The 23,542-nt window shown below is 43.9% G+C and overlaps 1 long non-coding RNA gene across 1 annotated transcript in view; it reads right to left on the bottom strand.

Moving 5' to 3' along the window:
- Window positions 1-23,542, bottom strand: part of LOC119050114 (uncharacterized) — a 68,772-nt gene that overhangs the window by 21,370 nt on the left and 23,860 nt on the right. Inside the window, exon 2 of the long non-coding RNA XR_005082684.2 lies at window positions 16,825-17,057. This is a non-coding gene — a long non-coding RNA (uncharacterized LOC119050114). The remainder of the gene's footprint in view (window positions 1-16,824; window positions 17,058-23,542) is intronic.

A 23,542-nucleotide genomic window follows, 5' to 3' on the forward strand; every position in this document is an offset into this window, starting at 1 on the left:
AGTGTCCTTGCAAACTCCATTCACTGATACACTCTTATCTTTTGTGACCCTATGATAGAGTCACAAACCAAGTTTCTCTTCTCTGTGCCAGCCTTGTTGTATCTCTTGAACTATGACTCCCAGGATAAAACATGATTCTCCAGACTGTCAGATCAGAGTGTACAGGACAGTTGAGAAGTATTTTCCATGTTCAAAACAAGGTGGAATAGGAACTGATATCTAGACAATTCTGAGACTCCTGCAAATCCAAGCAGACACAACAATAGAACAATAGGAAAAAATAACAACCAGACAATAATGAGGAAGAAACTCAACAAGCTAAGGAGGATTAGAAAAGATGGTCAAACCAAACCAGTAACCAAAGAAATTCAAATTAAAATAATTTTTAAAAGGATTACTTTATACATGTTAGACTGGCAAAAAGAAAAGTGGAGTGATAGCAAACGTTGGCAGGGACGTCGGAACAGTAGAACTCTAACCACTGGTGAAAATGTCAAATGCAGCAACTGCACAAGACAGCAGCCTGGATGGAAAAGGATGCACTGCCCTCTGACCCAGCAGATCCTCGCCTGGGTATACATCCAAATGCTTTCCCATATGTGTCCATAAGGGACATGTACAAGGATGTTCATTGCAGTTGTCTGTGATTGCAGGTATTTGAAAACAATCTGAGTACCTAATGACCAGGGGAGTCACTAGGTGAAATGTTGGGGGATTCAGCATTTAGAAGCATTTAGAAACAATGAACTTCATGTACTCATGGCAACACCAATAAAAATTGAACAGCAAAGTGCTAAGTGGGCAAAATAAGACAATATGAGCTCAATGACATCATGTCATTATAAAATTTAAAACAACAGCAATACACACTTTATAAGAAGACATACAAACAAGAAGAATGTGTCCTAGGCAAGCAAGGAATGGAGAGAGAAAAAAGTAAATTTTAAAAAATCAAACAAAATAAGGAAGGAGACTGGTGTGTACCAATATTAGTGATATGCCAAGAATCAGAGGTGGAGCAATTCATATATTTCCCATAACATGGCCTAAAGTCATATTAGCATTTTTAAGCAGCCACACAAAGAATACTAGGTATCTTTTCCTGATATTCCTACTACTCCCACCCAATCCCCAAACAAATGTTTTTTTTAAACCAAAATACAGGACTCCACACTTAGTGCTATTTCAGTTCTTCTCAGTATATTTGATCTATTTTTTCAGGCTATAAAGCACTTTATAGACCCTGATTCTGTTATCCACGATGCTAGCTATTCTTCTTTTCTTAATGGTACACAGAATGAAGGTCCATCTGCATTCTCCTTAAAGCTTCTCTCATTTAACTCTTATCAGGCAGACACTGTAGGCCAGACCCTATACCAGGTACAAGTGTGTAGAAAGAACAGGGTCTCAAGGTCTGAGCAGCTCTAAATGTTATCCTTGTTGAATATTAAAATGCTCAGTATTTTTTAAACATTTTTTATTTAATTATTTTTTCAAGTGCAGTTTTCTATTACTCCCATCCCAGCCCACCCTCCCCGTGCTCCCCACCTCCCTCCCATTTCCATCCCCCTTAGTTGTTGTCCCTGTGTCCTTTATACTTGTTCCTCTAAATCCCTCCCCTATTTCCCCTGAAATTCCCTCAGTATTTTGCAGACTAGCTGTATATAGGATGAGCATGACAGGAATTCAATAGGATAAATGAAGCCAACTGAAAAGAAGAAATAAAAGTGTAATTAAGCAAACAGTGTATACAAGCAATAGCTAAGCCTGCCTTCTGGAAGACAGAGTTTTGGATATGAATCCACTGCCTCTTTTACTTGCTGCAAGTAAATAAAACTACCTTGTGACAACCACGTCTCATTCTTGAATGCAGCACCCCAAATGGTGAGCCCCTTGAGGTCAGTAACACAAGCAATACCAAAATGTAAAGAAAGGGTCCCTGTCCTCAAGGAGCTCACTGTCTAGAGACATGAACATCCAAGGTTGCAATGTGCCAGCACTACTGCTATAATTGAAGGGGCATAGGGACAGAGGAAAGAAAAGCAGCGGAATCTCTCTGGGAATTAGATTAGGTAAAATGTCCTAGAAGGGCAGAACTTAGGTGGCAAGTTGATAGGAAAGGAGTCGAGAAGGGAGAGCTGAAAAGAGAGATAGCAGGAGGAGTGGACCTTCAAGGCATGGAGTGAGCTTGCACAGCTCTGTTGGCCTGCCCGATCTGCATTCCAGCTTCTCCCAGAGTCGTTCTCCATTTTCCCTCTGTAAAGCTGCCCTCCCACTGTTATTCCATGTGCTTCAGGAAACGCTGATTCTAAACTCTGCTCCAGGATTGTAGAGACATCTCAAGAGCTGGACTGTCAGAGCAGTGCCTGCTCCTGGTTGCTCTGATAGGTTAATGGGTGGGCACCTTACCCAAGGCAAGCCAATCAAATGCAACCAGAGTCAATCTTGGGATTTTGCTTCAATCCCAATGTGAAAAGGATGCTCTTTCTGCTGGATTTGTTCCTGTGAAGAAGCAGCAGTCTGGAGCTGTGGCAGCTATCTTGCCTCAATGTGAAGAGAAGCCTGCCACAGAAAGAAATCAATAAAGAAAAGAGCGAGCTGAGAGAGAGAAACAGCTTTCTAACAACATTGTTTGAGCCCTTGGACCCAGCCATGCCCAAAGCTGAGCCATATCTATCCTTGGACATTCAGTTATATGAACCAATAAATCTCCTTTTTTGCTTACATTAATTTGAATTGGGATTTTTTTCCTTGCAATTCAAAGAGTTCTGACTGGTCCAAAATGACAGAAGATAAAATTACACAAATAGACAAGAACCAGATGGGAGTTTATATTACATTCAGTAAGATAGGGGTTGTAGAAACTGAAGAATCCAGAGCAGGAACTAAAATTGCATGATTCACATCAGAGATCACTATGGTGGTCATGGTTGAAGACAAGACCAGAGATGGGATGCCAGTTAGGAGACTAATGCAGTCTACAAACAAAATTAGCACCCCAAACTAAGACTCTTTGTTCAGTGTGCTATAGCAAACTACCATGCACTGGCCAGCTTAAATCACACTTATTTCTCACAATTCTGGAGTCTAGAAGTCCAAGATCAGAGTACCAGCATGATTAGGTTCTCAGTGAAGTCCATCTTCCTGGCTTAAGGATGGCTATCTTCTCATTGTATTCTCACATGGTGAAGAACAGAAAGAAAAGTAAGTTCTCACATGTTCTTCTTATAAGGACATTCATCCTATTCACGAGGGCTCTACCCTCACAACCTAATTACCTCCCAAAAGTCCTGTCACCAAATATTATCACATTGGGGATTAGGGTTTCAACACATAAACTTCAAAAGGACATAAACATTTCATCCATAACAGAAAAAAAACAGAAAGAATAGATCTATGAGAAACTTAAGGGATGGGATCCATTGGATGTAAAAACAAAGTAGAATTGAGAGAGACATAGAAATAAGGGAAAGAGAAGATTCTGGAATAATTCTTGGGTTTCTGGTGTTGATGACTTTATGGCCCAGAGTGCCCTACCTGACACAGAACATTGGAGAAGAAGCAGGTTTAGGGGGAAGAGAAGGAAGCAGGAAGGACAAAGCAATAATGCCTTCAATTTAGGATACATTCATTTGAGGTGCCTATGAGATATTGAATGAAATGTCCAATGCTAATGATTCCACAGGTCTGGAGTTCAGAAGATAGGTTCATGGCTATGGATGTACACATAGGGTCAGAGAAGACTTCCCAGAGGAAGTGATAGATGAACTAAGAACCCAAGAATGACTTGGAGAGAGCCAGGTAAAGAGGAAGGGGACGGGAGTGTTGCAGGTAAACGACATTGCATGCATGAAGTCCCCAAGGCCTGAGAGAGCTCGCTATCTGCTCTGAATGTCATTTGAAAGATCATGACGAACATGGAAACTCCCGACAAATTCAGCCCAGACACCTCTGCCTGTATCTGCTGTGAGTCCCCAGGAGCCATGGTACAGGGAGAGCGTGGTTGGCACACGTGTGACCAACCATGGGAACTAACAAAAGCCGGAGGCATTTTCTTGTCTGCCTTGAGCAGCAGGGAGACAGATATAAGCAAAGAATACCTAAAGCTGCTGCAGATATAAATTTCTTTTGAAACAACACAAATGAAAACCAAAATCCTCTTAACCTAGTGACGGTCCTGATGGAATAAAGCACTTTTTCCGAAACTAGCCCCAAATTAACAAAACCATAATTAGGATTACTAAATGAGCAGATCAGAATTCCACAGAGAAACTATTTACTTAGGCAGAACCTCCTCGATTCAATAGCTCTTTCAATTAATTTTTTTCTGAAGTTTTGGATTTCCACTGACTAATCTGCTGGCATTTAGGAGGATTTGTAAACCACTTGCTAAGTAGTTAAGAAATGTGCAATGTCTTTGCCAGGAAGCTCCTCGGGGACCTCTGTAAGAACACACAGAGAGGAATAAGGTGTCTGAAGTGCCTCATTACAGCCAACAGGACACTACTCTCCCAGAGCCAGATCACCTCCCACTGGAGTGTGCCTGACCAACTGTCCCAGGCAGCCTGGAGTTGTCCCATGCCTTGGCCAAGCCCAAAAGTGGTAGCTGCACCTGCAGGAGGGATAGAACACGGGTGGCAGCCTTGCTCTGTAGAACTGCAGGCTTTGTTTGGACAGCTGGAGCTGATAGGGATTTTACACAATAGGAGTGGACTGCGTCACTTTGAATGTGATACTAATCAAGCCTGGGCCACATGGAACACTAAAGTCTGTGTGGATTACCCTAAGATTTTGACTGGTAAGACACATGGGAGAATTCCTGATGTGGAAGAACCCTTGATGTGCAAGGCCCTATCCACAGCCCTAACCCACCTACTACCACCATCTCCAGCTGCTCTGATCCTCAGCCCTCCTCCCTATATGCTCACACGCATTCCCACCTGTATGGGACACTTCTGCCCTCTTCACACTCACTTTTGTCCTGGTTGTGCCCTCTACATTAATTGTTCTTTTCCTTAAAGAAGGGACTTGGTTCCCGGTGTTTCCGGTGTAGAGGGCAGAGGTTCTCGGTGTTTTGTGTTGCCCAGGCCTGGTTCTCTTCCAGCGGGAGCCTCGCATCTCCCCATCACCAACCCTGAAGCAAGACTCAGCACCCTTCTTTTTCCCCCAAAGAAAATCCAGCACACAGAGTAAGAAATTGATTTTGTTCCGAAGTTTTAACAGGGGAAACGTAGTGGAGGTTCACATCACGGAGCACACAGCACACTCCACAGAAATTCTAGTTAGACAGCTGCACTCTCCCTGCAGAGTTGCTCCTCTGCCACGGTGTTCTCCCATTTGACCTTTCTCCACAAAGCTTCGGTCTCCGTTCCCATCCACCCCGATCCCATACATGTTCCTCTCTTTCTGCAGAGCAGTGCTAACTCTGCCCTGCCTTGCTTCCAATTTTGCAGTCTCCCCTCCCATGACCCCCACTCAACTAACAGTCTGAGCTCCATCTTCTCCAGATGGCAGTGGGGAACAGTAAATAGCAAACACAGTTTTTCCACATCCCACTCTTTCCCCTCATGAATGAGCACCAGAGCTCCTGAGGAGCTCAGTGCAAGGTCTAGCTGAAGGTGAGTGAACAGTCCTAGTGGTCACGGTGGCTGCAGGAGCCTTCGGAAGCCACCTCGCTCCTGTTGAGGCAGCCTGTGATGCCCTTGAGGCTGCCCCCAGAGGTCTGTCTAAAGACCCTAGCAGAGGCAGCTCCACCCAGAGACAGACTCGGGTCCTGCATGTGCACAGGACTCACCAGACCACAAGAAACTGAGGCCCAGACTAAAGCAAGAAAGTGGAAGAATTCATCTTTACAGGAAAAAAATGTCCATGCTTCAATTGTGCAAAGGGCAGTTTCTGTAAACTATAAAATCTAAAGTCACAGGCCCTTTTTATTCGGTGGTCACTGGGTTTCCCATGTGCCTTGGGAAAACGAAACAACCACATCCTCTCTCTCTTCTTCAAGCCTCACCCACACATTGCCACCAGGGAAAGCGGCTGTCAATGTAGCTCCTCCCACGGGGTAGGCTTGGACACTGCTGGCAGTCGCCTGTTTGTGCCCACACATTGCTCTGGGGAAAAAATGATTATCACTCTTACTCCTTGGAGGAGGAGAGAAAAATGTACCTAATTGACTTGGGCAGCTCCAAACAGACGTCTCATTTTAAGACTCTTTGGAGGGGTTCTAAAAGAGTTCCCACTTTCTAAAAGAGTGGTTCTAAGAGGGGTTCTCAAAGAGTTCTAAAGTGTACCCACTTTAATGGGGCGCACTCGAATCTAAGGTTGTGACTTTGAGTCACCAAGGGCAGGGATGAGGGTGGGGAGCAGAGGTTTGGAATCCTGGCTGGTAGGGAGTATCTGAACTTCTGATACGCCAGCAGGGGAGCACCAAAGAGCAAAAACCAAAGCAGTGTGTAGAGGACCTTCTGTGTGACAGTAGTCCCTGTGCATCTATGTAAAATGTTTCAAGACCCCCAGTAAATGCCTGAAACCATGGATAATCCTGAACCCTATATATATTGCACTGTGTTTTTTCCTATACATACCATTCTACCTAAAGGAAGCACTGTACAGTTTCTCTATGACATATCCAAATTGCCAGCATCGCTACTCCTGTGCTTTGGGGTCATCGTTAAGTAAAATAAGGGTGACTTGAACACAAGCACTGTGATACTGCGACAGCTGACGTGATAACCCAGATGGCTGCTAAGTGACTAATGAGTGGAGAGTATACACAGTGTGGACACACCGGACAAAGGGATGAGTCAGGTCCCAGTTTGGACAGAATGGGACAGCACAAGATTTCATCACACTATTAGAGGTGGTATACAATTTAAAACCTATGCATTGTTTATTTCTGAAATTCTTCATTTAATATTTTGGACCACAGTTGACTGCAGGTAATTGAAACCTTGGAAAGTGAAGCCACAGATTAGGGGGACACTGCCCCGGAAACTCTGGAAACCCTGACAATGGAAACTCTTGGAAGGACTGGACTTCCTGCTGTTCATATTGGTGTGGTTGCAGAGCCTTCACACACCGAAATATTTTGGTCTGGAGCATTTTACCTGGAATCTACCAAGTTGAATGCTGTCAGATGTTTCCATTGGTTAAGATATGCATCCGACAGATGATACTTTCCGAAGACGGCCACTGCAACATCACCCACCCCGCGTGTCCCCTGTGATATAACCTGCCACATCCTATCAAGAGGTAGGGTTTATTTGCCCTTTGTTTCTGAGGCATGCAATGTCTGCTTCAACCAGCAGAATACAGCAGAAGTGATATTGTGCCAGTTCTGGCCATAGCTTTTAACCGTCCTGGAGGCTTCTGCTTCCTGACCCTTGGAATGCTCGCCCTTGGCATGTCCTTTCAGAACCCAGCTACTTTATTGACTATATTTCCTTATTTTCTTGATACTCTGATGTTTGGGACCTTGATCCTCCAAGGGTTAGCTAATTTGTTGGCTAATCCTCCAAGGGTTAGCCTCTCTTATGAATGCACCATTGATGCACAAATCAACCAATCCAGCTTCCAACCATCTCCTTTATCATATTCTCCCACATCAAGCCAATATTCCCCCTGCTGTAATCACCTCAGTTACCAGACAGTGAAGGACCATCCCTATAGCCAAAGCCTGCCAAAATTATTCAAATTATCCAATCCTACACTTACTCAGCCTACCTACCCTGCCTCACCCTTTCCTCCCTGCAAAAACTCCAGTAAAGCGCATCTTCTCCTCCCCACTCTTTCCACCTCCTGAATGACTCTGGTGCTTCCTCGTGTGGCTCTGCGTGACATTTCTAAGCATCTAGAGAGAGTGTAAACATCTTCCCCGCTGACAGTCATTTCCATGTCTGTGTGCCTGACAATACCTGATTAAAACAAAGCCTGGTACGGCTACCATGCTATGAGAGGCTCAAGCCATGTGGAGAGGCCACGTGAAGGTATGACAGTTGGTAGCCCCACCTGAGTGCCCGGACAACAGCCTGTGTCAGCTGCCAGCCATGCGAGTGAACCCCCTTGGACATTCCACACAGAAGACCGCAGCTCCAGTCAACTTCTTATTGCAACTGCATTAGAGCCCTCCAGTAAGAATAGCTGAATACTACATGGTGTTTTTAACAGCCCTCTCTGGGGTGGTTTGGTACACTACAGTAGATAACAAGAACCTGCATGTTCTTCCACTGGAGGGTCAGTTCCTGTAATATGTAGCTCCCTTGGATGGTACGGTATCTCCTTGCTATCAGAGATTGAACATCACCTGGAAGCTTGAAATGCAGAATTTCAGCCCCATCTCACACTTACTAAGTCAGAGTCTTCATTTTAATAAGACCCTCTGATAACTGAGTGCAAATTAAAGTTTAAGAAGCACTGCTCTATCAAATATTGACTATACTCTGTCCAGCTCCCCCAAGGACCCTTGAAATGGCTCTCTGTGCTCCCCCTGACCCCAGCTCCTGTCCTGCTGCTTTACTTCTGAGAGCTTGTACCTGTGATCTTCTTCCGGCATTGCCCTTGGCTTCCTGGAGCTGCTTTGCCTGTACATGCAGACAGTCAAAGTGTCTGGGAGTTAATGTGCCCCCATGCAGCCCACACAATGACTGATTAGATGGCGGTATGAATACCCAGCTCTCTTGCCTAGAGGTGGAACAAACTTTAAAGCATGATTTTCTCCAGCGCTATCCAGGATCCGTTTGAAAGTTGGACTTTGCCTGAAATCCCACCCTTGGTTCACTTCCTCCTCCTCCCTGTCCTGCTTCCCCCACCCTCTTTCCAATTTCCAGTAGGAGATCTTTCTTAATAAATCTCATGCACATGAACCCTTGATGCAGGGTATGCAACAGTACAAAAGACAGATAACATAGAAACATTTCACTTAATCAAAATTCAGCATTGCCCTGTCACATTTTAATCACACAGGTTGTAGACATGGGCTAACGCACTAAGACAGATAGAATTGAGTGGGGAAAAGGGAAGTAAATGGAGATGATGAGACTAGACAATGTTTTTGAAGAGCTTTGCAATAGACAGAAACTAAAATATGGTACAGTAATTGGAGAGAAATAAATTGTGTTAATTATATTGCAGTATAACCCATTACTCTAAAACTTAGCAGCTTAACACAACAAACACTTATTATCTCACACAGCTTCTGGATGTCTGGAACTCCTCAGGGTGGTCCTGACTATGGTCTCCCATGAGGTTGCAGTCAAGAGGTCAGCCAGGGCTACAGTCTCACCTGAAGGCTTGAGTGGGACCTGGTTCCAAACTCACTCACACGGCTGCTGGCCAGAAGCTTCAATTCCTCTCCACTTGGCTCTCCATAAAGTTACTCATGAGAGTGCCTCCCCTGGAGTGCGTGGTGAGAGAGACAGGTGCTTGTCAATGTGGAGACAGGAACTGGGAAGGTCATACTATTGATAGCTGGTAAAAATCCCTCACTCATGGGAGTGGGATTGAGGAACACAGACATAGGATGTTGAAGACAGACTTTCACTTTATATATTTCTGAATTCCTTCTGTAATTTTAAAACACTAAAGGAGAAAGCTGAAATGAATTGCCAATAGTAATGAATAAAGCTAAGTCCCCTGCAAGAATATCTAGGAAGAGAAATGAAAAGAATAAAAAATTTAGAGTTCTGGCCAAGATGGAGGCATAGGTAGAAACTCTCTTCGCTTCCTTGAACAACCAAAAGGTGGATAACAACCAATCTAAAATCAATAAACAACCAGATGTGCCAGAAAAATCAAACTGCATGGAACTCTGACAACCAAGGAATTAAAGAAAAAAATCAACCAGAACAACCAGATTGGTAAGGCAGCAGACCTGGTGGGGCAGGCCGAGAAAAACCCCAGTGAGTCACAGACCAGGTGGGTGGAGCTGGCTGCAGTGAGGTGGTGAGCTGCGTGGGTGGGGCTGACTTAAGGAGAAACTGAGACTTGGAGCTGACTGTGGACTATGGTGAGTGCCATGGTGGTAGATACTTCCAGTCTGACACAAGATTCTGTTGAAAAGTGCACTACAGACAGGCAGGCGAGCTGCACTGTTCCCTCTCTGGACCCTCCCCCACAGGCAGTGCCACAGTGCTGCAAAGAGGGTTGTCCTGCCCAGGTAAATCCCTAAGGCCCCGCCCCCTTACAACTTCTCAGGTGCACCCAGACAAAGAAATACGGCCCAAATGAAAGAACAGAGCAAAACCTCAGAAAGAGAACTAAGCGATGAGGAGATCGCCAACCTATCTGATGGAGAATTTAAAGCCCTGGTAATAAAAATGCTCACAGAACTGATTGAACTTGGTTGAAAAATAAAAAAAACAAATGAAAGATACCCCAAGTGAAATAAAGCAAAATATTCAGGGAACCAACAGTGACAGGAAGGAAATCAGGACTCAAAGCAACGATTTGGAACAAAAGGAAAAAATAAACATTCAACCAGAACAAAATGAAGAGTCTTACAAACCTCTGAGACAACCTGAAACATTCCAATACCCAAATTATAGGGGTACCATGGGTTCCAATACCCAAATTAAGAAGAACAACAGCAAGAAATTGGAAACTTAATTTAACAAATAATGAAGGAGAACTTTCCCAATCTGGTGAAGGAAATAGACTTCCAGGAAGTCCAGGAAGCCCAGAGAGTCCCAAAGAAGTTGGACCCAAAGAAGAACACACCAAGGCACATCATCATTAAGTTACTCAAGATTAAAGATAAAGGAGAATCCTAAAAGAAGCAAGAGGAAAGCAAAGAGTTACCTACAAAGGAGTTCCCATAAGACTGTCAGCTGATTTCTCAAAAGAAACCTTGTAGGCAAGAAGGGGCTGCAAAAAAGTATTCAAAGCCATGAAAGGCAAGGACCTACATCCAAAATGACTCTATCCAGCAAAGCTTTCATTTAGAATGGAAGGGCAGATAAAGTGCTTCCCAGATATGGTCAAGTTAAAGGAGTTCATCATCACCAAGCCATTATCATATGAAATATTAAAGGGACTTATCTAAAAAAAAGGAGATAAAAAACATGAACAGTAAAATGACATCAAACCCACAACTATTAACAAATGACCCTAAAACAAAAGAAAAACAATGAAAACAAAAACTAAGCAAACAACTAGAACAGAAACAGAATCAGAGAAATGGACATCACATGGATGGATTTCAGTGGGGAGGGGAAAGATAGAAATGGGGGAAAAGGTACAGGGAAGAAGAAGCATGGTTAGGCATAAAATAGACAGGGAGAGATTAAAAATGGTACAGGAAATAGAGGACTCAAAGAACTTACATGTACAACCCATGGGCATGAACTAAGGAGGGGAAATGCTGGAGGGTTGGGGGCAGAGTGGAGAGGGAATAAAGGGAGAAAAAATGGAAAAACTGTAATAGCATAATCAATAAAAATACTTTAAATTTTTTTAAAGAAAATTTAAATTGGGTCATAAAAAATAATGTGGGTGATAAAAAATATCTGAATGGTCTTAAAGGCATGCCTCTACCCCATGCAGGAGTTCCGGAAGCACATTGTGAGCTCTGGAATTGCTGCTGACCCCACCCAGGGTGCAAGTCCTGCCTCCACCGAGAAAGCCCCACGTATTCTGGGACCTTCTTCCCCCTTCTGTTTGTTCTCCCTCCACAGGGAAACATCAGCTCTTACAAGCTGTGCATGCCTTTTTCTTTTACCATCTGCCTGTCTGGGACCTGACTATAGGCTTTCTGCTCTGATCTTCATGAATAGCTCAAATTCCTGCTTCCTGTGATGTGGCATGGACATTTGCACTGGATGTAGGGTCCTGACTTGTCCAGCAGAGAGAACTGAAACAATTCAGCTCCAGGTTCCAGCACCAACCCCCAACAGTAAGGCCAGGTGAGAGTATTAGTCTTAGTTGCAGAAATGCACATGTCCTCTACAGGTGGCCCTGCTAGAGAAATAGCTACATTCCCCAAGTTTAAGGGGCAAAAGAACCATCTTGAACCTGACCCCCTCTCCCAACAATGTCTGGAGCTGACTGGGAAGTGGTCCTGGTTGTGTCAAAGGCAACATCACTCTCAGCATGACCCATGGCTCCAAAGTCTCCTCCCTAGGCATGACAGACACTCAAGGCCCCTCGCTGTGTATGGATAGGGTATGACTCAGGGAGAAGCAAGGACTGCAGAGGTTTGCGGTGATGACAGCACCATAGAGATCTGCATCTGTGTCAGGATGGAGAGAGAACAGAGGACTTGGTGGTCTGAAATGAGAACCACATGACATAGGAAAAGCACTCACATATTGAAGAAACCATCAGGTAGGATTCAGCCTGGGCAGTTCGGGTGCCTCCCCAGGGCTCTGTGGTCTGAGGAGCAGTGCCAGTCCATCAACGGTCTGCACTGGTTCTTGACAAGTTACGTGCAGAAACTGAGAATGAGTTTACATCTGTTGAATCTGTATTTTATCTTATTTTAAATTGTTCAAGTACAGTTTTCTGTCTTTTACTGCCATCCCAGCCCACCCCCCCCAAGTGCTCCCCACCTCCTCCCATTTCCACACCCCTCCCCTAGTTTTTGCCCATGTGTCCTTTATACTTGTTCCCGAAAACCCTTCCCCTTTTCCCCTGAAATTCCTTCCCCTTCCCCCTCTGGTCACTGTCAGCCTGTTCTCAATTTCAGTGTCTTTGGTTATATTTTGCTTGTTTGTTTTGTTTTTTAGGTTCCTGTTAAAGGTGTTGAATCTTTAAAAATCTAGCCTTATATTTTATGTAGATTGTTAAATTTCATTTTTCTAGTGATTTATTTTTATTGGATTTTTACGAAAGGAATTGGTTTGTTTCAGAATTGGGAAATTGCAAACCAATCCTACACCACAGAAAGTTTCTGAAGCCCTCCTTTAGAAGTTTCCATGTCACAAATACACAGAAAATAAACAATTACAAGCACATGTGACCTGGTGCTCAGCCAGCAGCGTGCAGCCTGCAGGTAACAGCACCATTAGGCCCCAAGGACACCACTCTGCAGCTTCTGCCCAAGGTCCTCAACACAAAAAGCAACTGTGCCTGAATATCACAAAGGCTTTTGGGTTGCATTTCTGCCAGGATCGGAGACAGACACTGCTTCAGATAAGAGGAAGAGCTGAGGGGTAGAAGCACTTAGGTAAGAAAAAAGGCAAATGAAGTTAACTTGTCAAAGCCTTTCTCTCGGGTAGCACGAATGCAGTTTCTTGCAGAATGAGGTATCACCTCGCAGTAGGGCCACACGTCCAGTCTAACACCTCCCTTTGTGTCCCAGTTTGTGGTCCGGGGGAACTCATGAAGCAGTGTGAATTGCACATGATGGCTAAGAAACATTGTGCAATATTAACACTTTATTTTACCTCTAAATCTCCACATACGTAAGTATAGAAAAACATACACGATGCTAATTCTTCCCATCACTGCACGAATCTAGATATTACTTTAAGAGATGATGAAATTTGCAGGGTAAGAGGTAAATATTTATATTGTAAAACTGAAATATTTTGTAGTATTTTCTGCAGTTAATTCATCTCATACAACTCCGTTAAAATATTTGAACAGGATATGTACAATTCATGCTTCAATTCCAAGTTTAAATATTCTTTTTAAGACTTTGATGACAATCCACTTATTACTGAAACTTTCCCCAAGTTAAAATTAATTTTAAAAATTATCTAAGAATTACATTGACTCAAAAAAGTCTAAATCGTCATCAACAGAACATAAAGTGCAAAATGCTGATTGTAAAACATTATTAAATAAGTTTGCAGTAGGAAAGTCAAGAAAAAAGTTAATGAAAAACATGTAATAGTTTATTATTTTTGTGTATCTTGATTTTATTACTTGTCTAAACATCCCCAGCCAATCAACAGAATATCCAAATGTGTGCAAAAATAATTCAATTCTGTTATCTTTACAGAATTTTCCATTTCCATTCATATAAAAACCATATACAATTTCCCAAAACATTTGATATTATGAAAGTATATTTTTAAGGTCGGAAGATAAGAATACTTGTACCTAAGAGTTGATTGACTGCATTTATGACTTTAAACATTGACGCATTCGCCATGTGGGGCTCCATTTCATGTAGGCCCTGCTTAGAGCTGCCTCCCTGAGCTTGGCCAGGGCTGCCTACAGTTGGCCCAACGTGAGTGAGTTCACTCCACATTTTAATTCACCAAGAGAAAGAGTGTCGAGTGGACAGGGACGTGGTTTGAATACAAACATCAGAAGGGAGACATGGTTTTTAAAAATAACAGACATGATGTTTTTAATTTGTAGCTGATCCCATGTCTCATTTATCCCTCAATTAGCAGAGAATTTTTTTTGCCTGGCTTTGGCTTAAGTAAGCCACCGTCTGTGTGACCAACAATGGGTGTCTGTGAGAGCCACCTCCATGATCCTCCTCTGCTGGTGTCCTTTCTTTGATCCTGGAGGGACAGGATCCGAACCTCGCTGAGAGGCATTACCTCCGTCCTAGGCGCTAGGGCTGTCCTCCAGATCCTGCTCTGTGATCACTGCTGCTGGCCAAGGGCAGGAGGCAGAGAGCTTCCAGTCATCCGCTTTGTCCACCCTGCCCCATGCTTGAGGCGGAAAGCACCACGGCTTCCCACAGGGCCTCTGGACTGTGAGCCTCAGGGAGCGCTCCGTCACCTATACCATTTCTCGGCTGAGAGACATTTGTTTTGTTTCCAGGGTGTGTGCACATGTGTGTGCATGTCTGGACACACACAAGGTACCATGCTTGCTTGCACCTCCACGATCAATGCTGCAGTAAACACCCTGGTACAGGGGCTTTATGTGGGATGCTTTTATTTCCCGGGAATATTTTCCCAGGAGTACAATTGCTAGGTCAAAAACCATATGTGTTTTTAATTTTAACGGATTTTTCCAGATTGATTTCCAAAAAGATCATAATAATTTATACCCCCACCAGCAACAACTCAGAGCATACTTTTCCCCCATATGTAGTAAGTGTAGGCGTTCTTTTTAACATTGCCAGCCTGAAGGGTCTGTGCCAGTATCTTATTATTTTAATTTGCATTTCCCTTAATTCTAATGAGTTTGAGCATCTTGCCATACAATTGGATATTTTTCTTCTCTGAACTGCCTATTCATATTATTTTGTCTATTTCTCCATTGGGTTTTTTGTCTTAGCAATTGATAAGAGCTCTTTGCATATTATAACTATCAACCTTTGTCTATCAGCTGCACAACAAATATTATTTTCCAAATCTAATGCTTGTCATTTGACATTGCTTCCAGTATCTTTTGCCATAGAACTGTTTATATATATATATACGCAAAAATATCTCCTAGGTTTCCAAACTTGGTTGAGTAGGTCTTCTAACCTCTTATGTATATGAGGCCTCCTTGCCAAAATTTTTATTGAAAATTATTATATGAAATAGTGTACATATTTTTATAAAACCATGAGTTTTCACAAGAACACACTCAAGTAACTGGGATCTAGATCAAGAAACAAAACATCCCCAGCACCGTAGAAGCTCTCTCATGTCTCCTGCCATCGCTGTCCCTTCTAAAGATTAACCTCTACCCTGACTTCTAACATCATAGGTTAGTGTTTGAATTTCATTTAAACGAATCCCTAGCCTTGGATGGGTCGCTCGGTTGGCTGGTGTATCATCCCTACACCAAAAGGCTGCAGGTTTGATTCTACTCAGGGCACATACCTAGATTGCGGGTTTGATCCTGGATCAGGGCATGTAGGAGGAGCCAATGTTTCTTTCACATCGATGTTTCTCTCTCTCCTCCTTACCCTCTCTCTAAAATCAATAAACATATCCTCCTCAGGTAAAAATTTTAAAAAAACGATCATATGTACTCTTTTGTATGTAGCTTCTTTAACTCAACATTACGTTTACGAGATTCACTCATTAGTAACGAGTGTACTATAGTTCACTCGTTATTGTTGTATGGTATTCCTTCATACAAATTACCACACTTTCTTTATCTGTTCTACTGTTGATGGACATTTGGGTTGCTTCCACCTTGGGGCTATTACAAACTGTGCTGCTATAAATATTCTTGTACTTATTTTTGGTGAATTTATGGCTGCATTTCTGTTGGATATTTACCTGAATATAAATTTGGGGTCATAGTATATGTATGTTCATTTTTTGTAGATACTGCCAGTTTTCCACAGTGGATGTACCAATTCCACCCTTGCTAGTAATGTAAGAGATGTCTTGGTTCTACATTTGCCCAACCCTTGGTTTCATCCGACTTTTTCATTTTAGCCATTCTAGTGGGTAATTGCTACAGTTGCACTGTGATTTGTCTTATAATATTTTTAATATTTTATTTTTTTACACTGAAAGCCTTTAATCTACCTGGAATTTTATTTTTGTATATGGTAAGACAGAAGTCCGCTTTGACTCTATTCCAGATGGACAGCCAGATGTGCCAGATGAAAGAATCTGTCTTTCGCCCTGATGCATCTTGAGGCATCAGCAGACACTGGCCAGGGGGAGTGGGGTGGAGGGGAGCGCTCCGGGCTGACCTGACGGAGCTGCCTGAGCCAGGGCGGAGGCATGACGCAGCAGGCTGCGGCTGAAATTAAAAGTGCGCAGCAGCAGGAGGCACAGGAGGGCTGGCAGTGCCAGATCTTGCCATTCTTGCAGGATGACACGGGCTCATGGCTACTGTTAAATGTGAGCACCAAGGGAAGAAGGACCCTCTCCTCTTTGGATATTTGGGAATATATTTTTGAGACCCTCATTTTGAAAGGGGTGATTATCAAAATGTTACTCATAGGGGAGTGTTGACAGAAGCACTTACATATATTACTTGATTTCATTCTCACCATGACTTCATGGAGGAGGCATAATTAACCTGGATCCACAGTTGAGGGCGTAAGGCTCAGAGAAATCGGGAGGCTTGTCCTTGGTCACGGAGCTAGTACGAGCCGAGACTGGAGCCAGGTCTGCCCCCCTCCTGAGTTCCTGCTCCTCCTTCCCGATGTGCTGTGGGCACCGCAGTGGACTGAATGGAGCTTCAGCACTTCCCAAATCCTGGAGCACGGGATGAAGCAGAGACATAATCATTATCTCAGCACCCGCAAGAGAACCTGCTGGTGGCTATTTTCTCTCCCCCAGTCACACTGAGGGGTTGGTTTCTTAAGAAACAGCCACTGTTCTAGACAGAGATCACCTCTTCAGCAGAAACGCATGTGGAGTCGGACTGGGGTGAATGCTCTTGGGCCCGTGGGAAGTTTCATGGGTCTGTGGAGAGCAGGACGCAGCTCGCTGGAAGCAGCAGAGTATGGTGAGAGAGACAGCATGCAGTTGCCTCTGTCCTCCACGCCTTTCCCATTCACAGTTCTAAGTGGCAAAGGTCCAGCTGCTCTTCTGTTCTCGACTGGGAGACCTCTCTGTGCCCTACAGGACAGCCCTGGGAACCTGTGCTGTTGTGAGCAGTTCTCTGTCCCCACAGCCTGGGAGATGGGACTACCCACTGACATGCGCACTGGCACTCAGAGGTGACCCAGTCCCCACGCTGACACAGAGCAGAGCCCAACACCCACCCGCACAGAACCTGCCTCCTGGAACAGGAGACCCCAGAGAATTAATCCAGTTCAGGGTCTTCAAGTTATGCATGTGAGTTATTTTGCAGAGGGAAGTCACACAAATAATGGAGCAATTTTCCACCAAAGGGAAGATTTTAACTGCTGGAGATAATTGTAGAAAAGTACACTGAAATTATGAGGTATCATTTTCCTCTATCAGATTGGCAAAGATTTAAAAGTTTGATAATATCCAGTGTTGGTGGGAATATAAAGATATGCCATTTGGCAGAAAAAAATAAATAAATCATTACAACTTCTGGGTCAGGTAACTTGGCAATATATGTGAAAGTATTCCATGCAGCTAACCCTAAACCTAGTGATTCCACTTGTAAAACTTTACAATATATGTAGATATAGATATCCACAAATGACAAAACAAAAAGTGATTAAGAAAGCTCATTGCAGCATTTGTTTATAATACAGTAAAATTAGAAACAACTAAAAACTATTCATTAATAGAAAACTAATCAAATATCCAATTCTGTGGAATATTAGCCATTTAACATGATGACGTGAACCTCTATGTTCTGACATGGAAATGTGTCCACAGTACATTTTTTAACTGGGAGAAAAGTAAGGTATAGAAGAGCAAGTTGTTTTCACCCCAGTTGTGTTTTTAAAAGCATGTTTGTATGTGCATAGAGGGTATCCATGACGTATACAAGAAACAGTTACAGGACATAGCTCTGGAATGGAAAGAGAGGGAAGGAGGGAAAGAGAAGGGAGACAAATTTTTTACTTAATAACCTTCTGTACTATTTGTTATTTTTACAATGAGCATGTGTTAACTGTATAATGTTATTTTAACTGAGATTTTAAAAAATATATTAGGATTTCCTGTAACATTTCGCTTAGAAAAAGAGTTCTGCCCCTAGAATCTTTGAAAAAACGTATGCAAACCAGCCTTAGTGTACAAACTGCCAGGAAAATTTGTGAAAGACTTTGGAAACATGAAGGAAAAGCACCTTATGGGATGCTGGGCTAGTGCATACTTCCAGGTTCTCTGATTCTATAGTAGTTTCCACCTTTCGCTGTCCTTGAGTCAGTAAGTAGTAGAAAACTGAAACTAGTACAAGTAATTCCTGTCCATAGCAGTGCAAATGAATTGTGTGTGTGGCGGTCCAGCGGCGGTGGGGGTGTGAAGATGGGGGAGTTGTCGCTGATTTCCCCCACTGTGGAAGAGGCCAATTTTAATCAATTAACAAATTCGCTGCATTATTCCTGATTGCCAACACGTGTGTCTGGTCTTTGCCCCGCCCCTTGAACAGATTTTTAACACTTCACTGGTTCGCTAATACATTAAATAAAATATGACACGTGTTCATTTTATATTTTTATGAGTTCTAATGTTTCCGTTTAAATAGTTACCTTCTAACAAAGTGGAGACAACGAAGCCCAGTTGAGGAAGAGATCTGCTTATGGTTGTAAACGTAGTACTACTAATCCCCAGCCCTCAGATTTCTTGGCTAATTTTACCTACATCGTCAAGTAACACGGATTGAAATCCTTTCCAATTTGCCTGGAACACTTCTTCCATATAGGCATACTGTTCATTTACAAGATGCTTTCTCACAAATACACATGCCGCACAACCTGCCATAGTAATGCAGACCCTCCCCCCTCCCCCACCCCAACCACCACCACCAAACTGGGACCCGCACTCTTACAGCAAAGCGGCTGAAGGGTTAGGGTTGGAGCGTGGCCTCTTCCTACCGACTCGTGCAGGCAGAAGAGGTGGGCGAAAGGCAGAGTGGCGCTCAGGTGCTGTGATAAAGGGCCCAAGTTCAGGGAGGGAGGAAAGCATCCTCAGAGACAGCCTAACTGGGAAGTGGGCCGCACACCCGCGGAACCAGGCGCCGCCGGGGTGCCATGGCCCTGAGTCCGCGGAGAGTCCAGGGAGGCTTCCCAGAGGCCGTAGCCTTTGTGCCGAGGTTTGAAAACCCTGGAAGGCAGACACAAAGCCCACAGGCTGCGTGGCGGCCTCTACACGGACCCCGGAAGGTAAAAAGCCAAAGCCTCTAAGCTCCGACTCATTCAGTGTTTTTGTCGCTCGGGAAAAGAAATCCCAGGAGATGAGGACCCGGCTTGTCCGGAGCAGCATGGTCTCCGCCTAGCTGCCCCGCAGTTCCTGCGGTGGACTCGCGGCGCCCCCTGCGGGCGCCGAACCACTCTTGGCGCCGATGCGCAGAGAGAGGCGTCGTTGGATTCGAAAGGGCGCTCCCAGGATGCCAGCCAGGCTGTCTGATCTTCCGTCCCCTCTGTGCGCCGCGGGCGCCCCTCCAGGCTGGGCTCCACTCTGTACACCCGCGAAGGCACCACATCCACGTATCTCCGTCACCAAGAGATCCCATCGCCATTCCGCAGATGAGAAAACCGAGCCTCAGAAATGGAGCCTGACCCAAATAAGCACTAAGAAGGATTTCCAGGACCACAAGGCCCACCCTCACCCGTGTTAGGCTCTCTACCTGGGGACTCTTTTCTTTGCCCTAGAGGGCCTAGGTGTGACCACAGACTCAGTGGTCTGAGGTGCATCCAGGTGCCCTCCCTCCCCTGTTTCTCAGAGTCAGAGCATCCATGGTGTGGACAGGCCTGCGTGTGCATTGGGGTCACTCCTGTCCACTACCGAAGGCAGGCAGATCAGCTTAACTGGAGTGAAATCTGAGAACAGCATCGGCAGTGCCCTTGGACCTTGCAGTTCCACTGTGCAACCCTATCCTAAGGAGAGAGTTAAGAAAGAGCAAAGATTTGGTACGATAATGGTCATCCCTCATTGTTCATAATAACTCTCTGCCAGTAGGTTCAATACATAGAAGTCTATGCAGCCATGAAAAAGCATGTTGGATAAAAAACTTTTGGTGCTATATAAAAACGTTCATTTTATTGTTAAGAAAAAAGTTACAATACAACATATATAATAAAATTCAATTTCTGTGAAGATATATGTCCTCGTGCACACAATAAAAAAAGTCTGCAAAGATATACATAAAGAAATTTACATTTACCACTGGGGATTAAGGATGATTTTAAAAGTATTTGTACCTCTCTGTATTTTCTAAATAATACACACTGAATGCAAATTGGTTTTGTGATTTATTTTTAAGCAGAAAAAGCCTAGTGTTCTCTTACCACCCCAGGAAGAACAGAGCAGCTGAAAGAGTTGGGTCAAGGACATAGGAAAGGGACAGCCAGAGGAATCATGGTCACCAAGAGCTGCTCCTTTTAAAGAATATGACAGCGATGACACATTTTCCAAACTGTCGGTTCTCACAGAGTTCTCAACATGCCCCAAAGGGTGGGTCACACATTTGCCCACAGATAAGGAGCTTTGCAAGGAAAACTGCTACGGGTTACCTACTCCAGTTGTAAAGTAACTGACTGATGTGCCACATTTCTGATCCAGAAAGTGGACAAACATGCCTCAAGTAACGCAGTTCCCTTATTGTAGTAGCTCTATACAAACTGACTGGAGCACACAGAGCGACCCCTGAAGCCCACAGCTCCACTGATGTGGCAGGCGGTTAGCTGCTCCAACCCACACGTGCAGCTCATGCTGGAGTCCGCTGTGAGTGGGATCAGGTGAGACAGGCAGGCTGTCGGAAAGGAGCAAGCCCTCTAGAGTCTCCTGGCGAGGAGGCAACACTGGAGGCTACGGCAGGCTCTTGCCTTTTGAAACCTGGTAAAGCGGAATTTGCTGAAAAGTCTTTTACATTTCATTTCTCAAGAAAACACAGCTAATTTTCATCATGACGTTTTAACCTTGTTATCTTTTTGGAAATTAACTTCTTAAATATAACCTTACCTGAAAATATGTAGATTTTTGGTGTGAAAATAAAATCTGTTAGACTATTTTCCCAATGAAGCACTATCCACTTTTTCATTTAAAAGTTATTCTCCATTGTTCTAAACAGTAAATAGTGCCAAAAACTAAGAAAAACATGTATCATGGTCTCCACATCAGGATTGACTTGTTGAAAGAAATCTTTTTTGTATCCTGGCCGGTGTGGTTCACTGGAATGAGTACCAGGCCCAAAAGACTGCCGGTTCGATTCCCAGTCGGGGCACATGTAGGGCACAGGCCTGGATTGTGAGCCTAGACCTCAGCTGGAGGCATGTGACAGGCAACTGATTGATGTTTTTTGCCCTCTCTTTCTCTCTCTCTTCCCCTCTCTCTAAAAATAAATAAATAAAATCTGAAAGAAAGAAATTTGTTTACAATAAATTACAATGAACTGCAATACCCCTTTAAAGAAAGGTTTAGAAATGAATTGCTAGAAATATTAAATCATTAAAAAATAACCATAATCATGAACGGAAATGGGGAGAATGAAATCACCTGCTCTGTCCGGGATGCAGAGGAGCAACATCCACACGGGGACCAGCAGGCCCTGCCACCACTGCCTGAGACCAGGGACTCCGAGGGGTGACCACCTGGTCGGGGTGCTGCAGCCGGAGTCTGGGGTAAAAGGGGACCACTGCCATAGAAGGGCAGGAGCAACCAGCTTCGTTCTGCCCTGCTCCCTGCCTCCGAATTTAGACAAGGGAGTGTCATATGTCTTCAGAAGTCAGGGATTCAAATCTAAGCACCCAACGTCCCCAGCATCACTACCACAAACTGTGGTTGGAGGCAAGTCAATGTTTCCCAACTCAGTTTCTCATCTGTAAAATGGACAGAGCAAGAGGACAATATCCATATTTTTGCAGTTGCTGGAGGGTTTATTATTTTATTATTCAACAATTATTTATTGAGTGCCAGGTACTAGGACAGACAAGGTCCCTATTTTTGTAGAATTCATATGCTAATTGGATGAGATCACAGTAAACAAATAAATGACTAAGCAAATGAGAAAATCATACATTAATAAGTTCTAGACAGAAAATAAAAGGAGAGGTGGTAGAGACCTGGAGGCTGATGATATTCTGCTGGTGGGTCAGGAAAGCTCTGAGCAGATCGCATTTGATCAGAGATGTGAATGACAGAACGCAGCCTGGATTACAAAGATCAGGGAGAAACTGGGTAAAGAGTACAGGGGACCTCTCTGTATTAGATTCGCAGCTTCCTCTGAATCTAAAACTATTTGAAAATAAAAAGTGTTTTTAATCTATTAACTATTGATATGCACTACGACCCAGATGAATTTCAAAATAATTATGCTGAGTGAAAGAAGCCAGATCCCAAAAAGTACTTTCTGTACGATTTCATCTACAGAAAGCTCTGAAACGTGTAAAGTGATGTACAGTGACAGAAAACACATCACTGATTGTCTGGGCCCAGAGTAGTGGGGGGAGATATTGGGGCAGAAAGGAGGGGAAGAGAAGGGTGACAAAGGGACGTGACTATTCTTTTGGGGTGATGGATAGGTTTATTATGTGGATCGTAGTGATGGTTTCAGGGTATATACATATGATAAACTTATCACATTATTCACTTTACACACTGTGAAATTCATTATATGTTAATTTTACCTCAGTAAAGGTACTAAAAATATTAAGTGTCTAGAAATAAACCATGCTAAAAGATGTGCAAAGCTTTTACATATAAAAGTCTAACATGTCGGATTTTTGGAACTTCCGGCCAAGATGAAGGTGTGGGTAGACACACGGTGCCTCCTCGCACAACCACAATAAGGACAACAATTTAGAAACAAAGTACCAACCAGAACTGACAGAAGACTGAACTGTGTGGAAGTCCAACAACCAAGGAGTTAAAATAGAAACATTCATCTAGATAGGCAGGCGGGGCAGAATTGGGCAGCCAAGTGGAGAGGGGTCGAGGCACAAAAAGCGGTGGCACCAGGTGTACAAGGCACCCCGGGCTCGCAAGATGGCAGCAGGCAGACTCTAGGCCCGCAGGTGGTGACTGGCAGACCCGGGGCACGGGATGGCAACAGGCAGACCCAGTGAGGCGGTGATTGTGAAGCCGGGCACTATGCG

The sequence above is a fragment of the Artibeus jamaicensis genome, unplaced genomic scaffold (assembly GCF_021234435.1).
Source record: "Artibeus jamaicensis isolate MK-2021 breed Jamaican fruit bat unplaced genomic scaffold, CSHL_Jam_final scaffold_286, whole genome shotgun sequence".
Classification (NCBI taxonomy): Eukaryota; Metazoa; Chordata; class Mammalia; order Chiroptera; family Phyllostomidae; genus Artibeus; species Artibeus jamaicensis.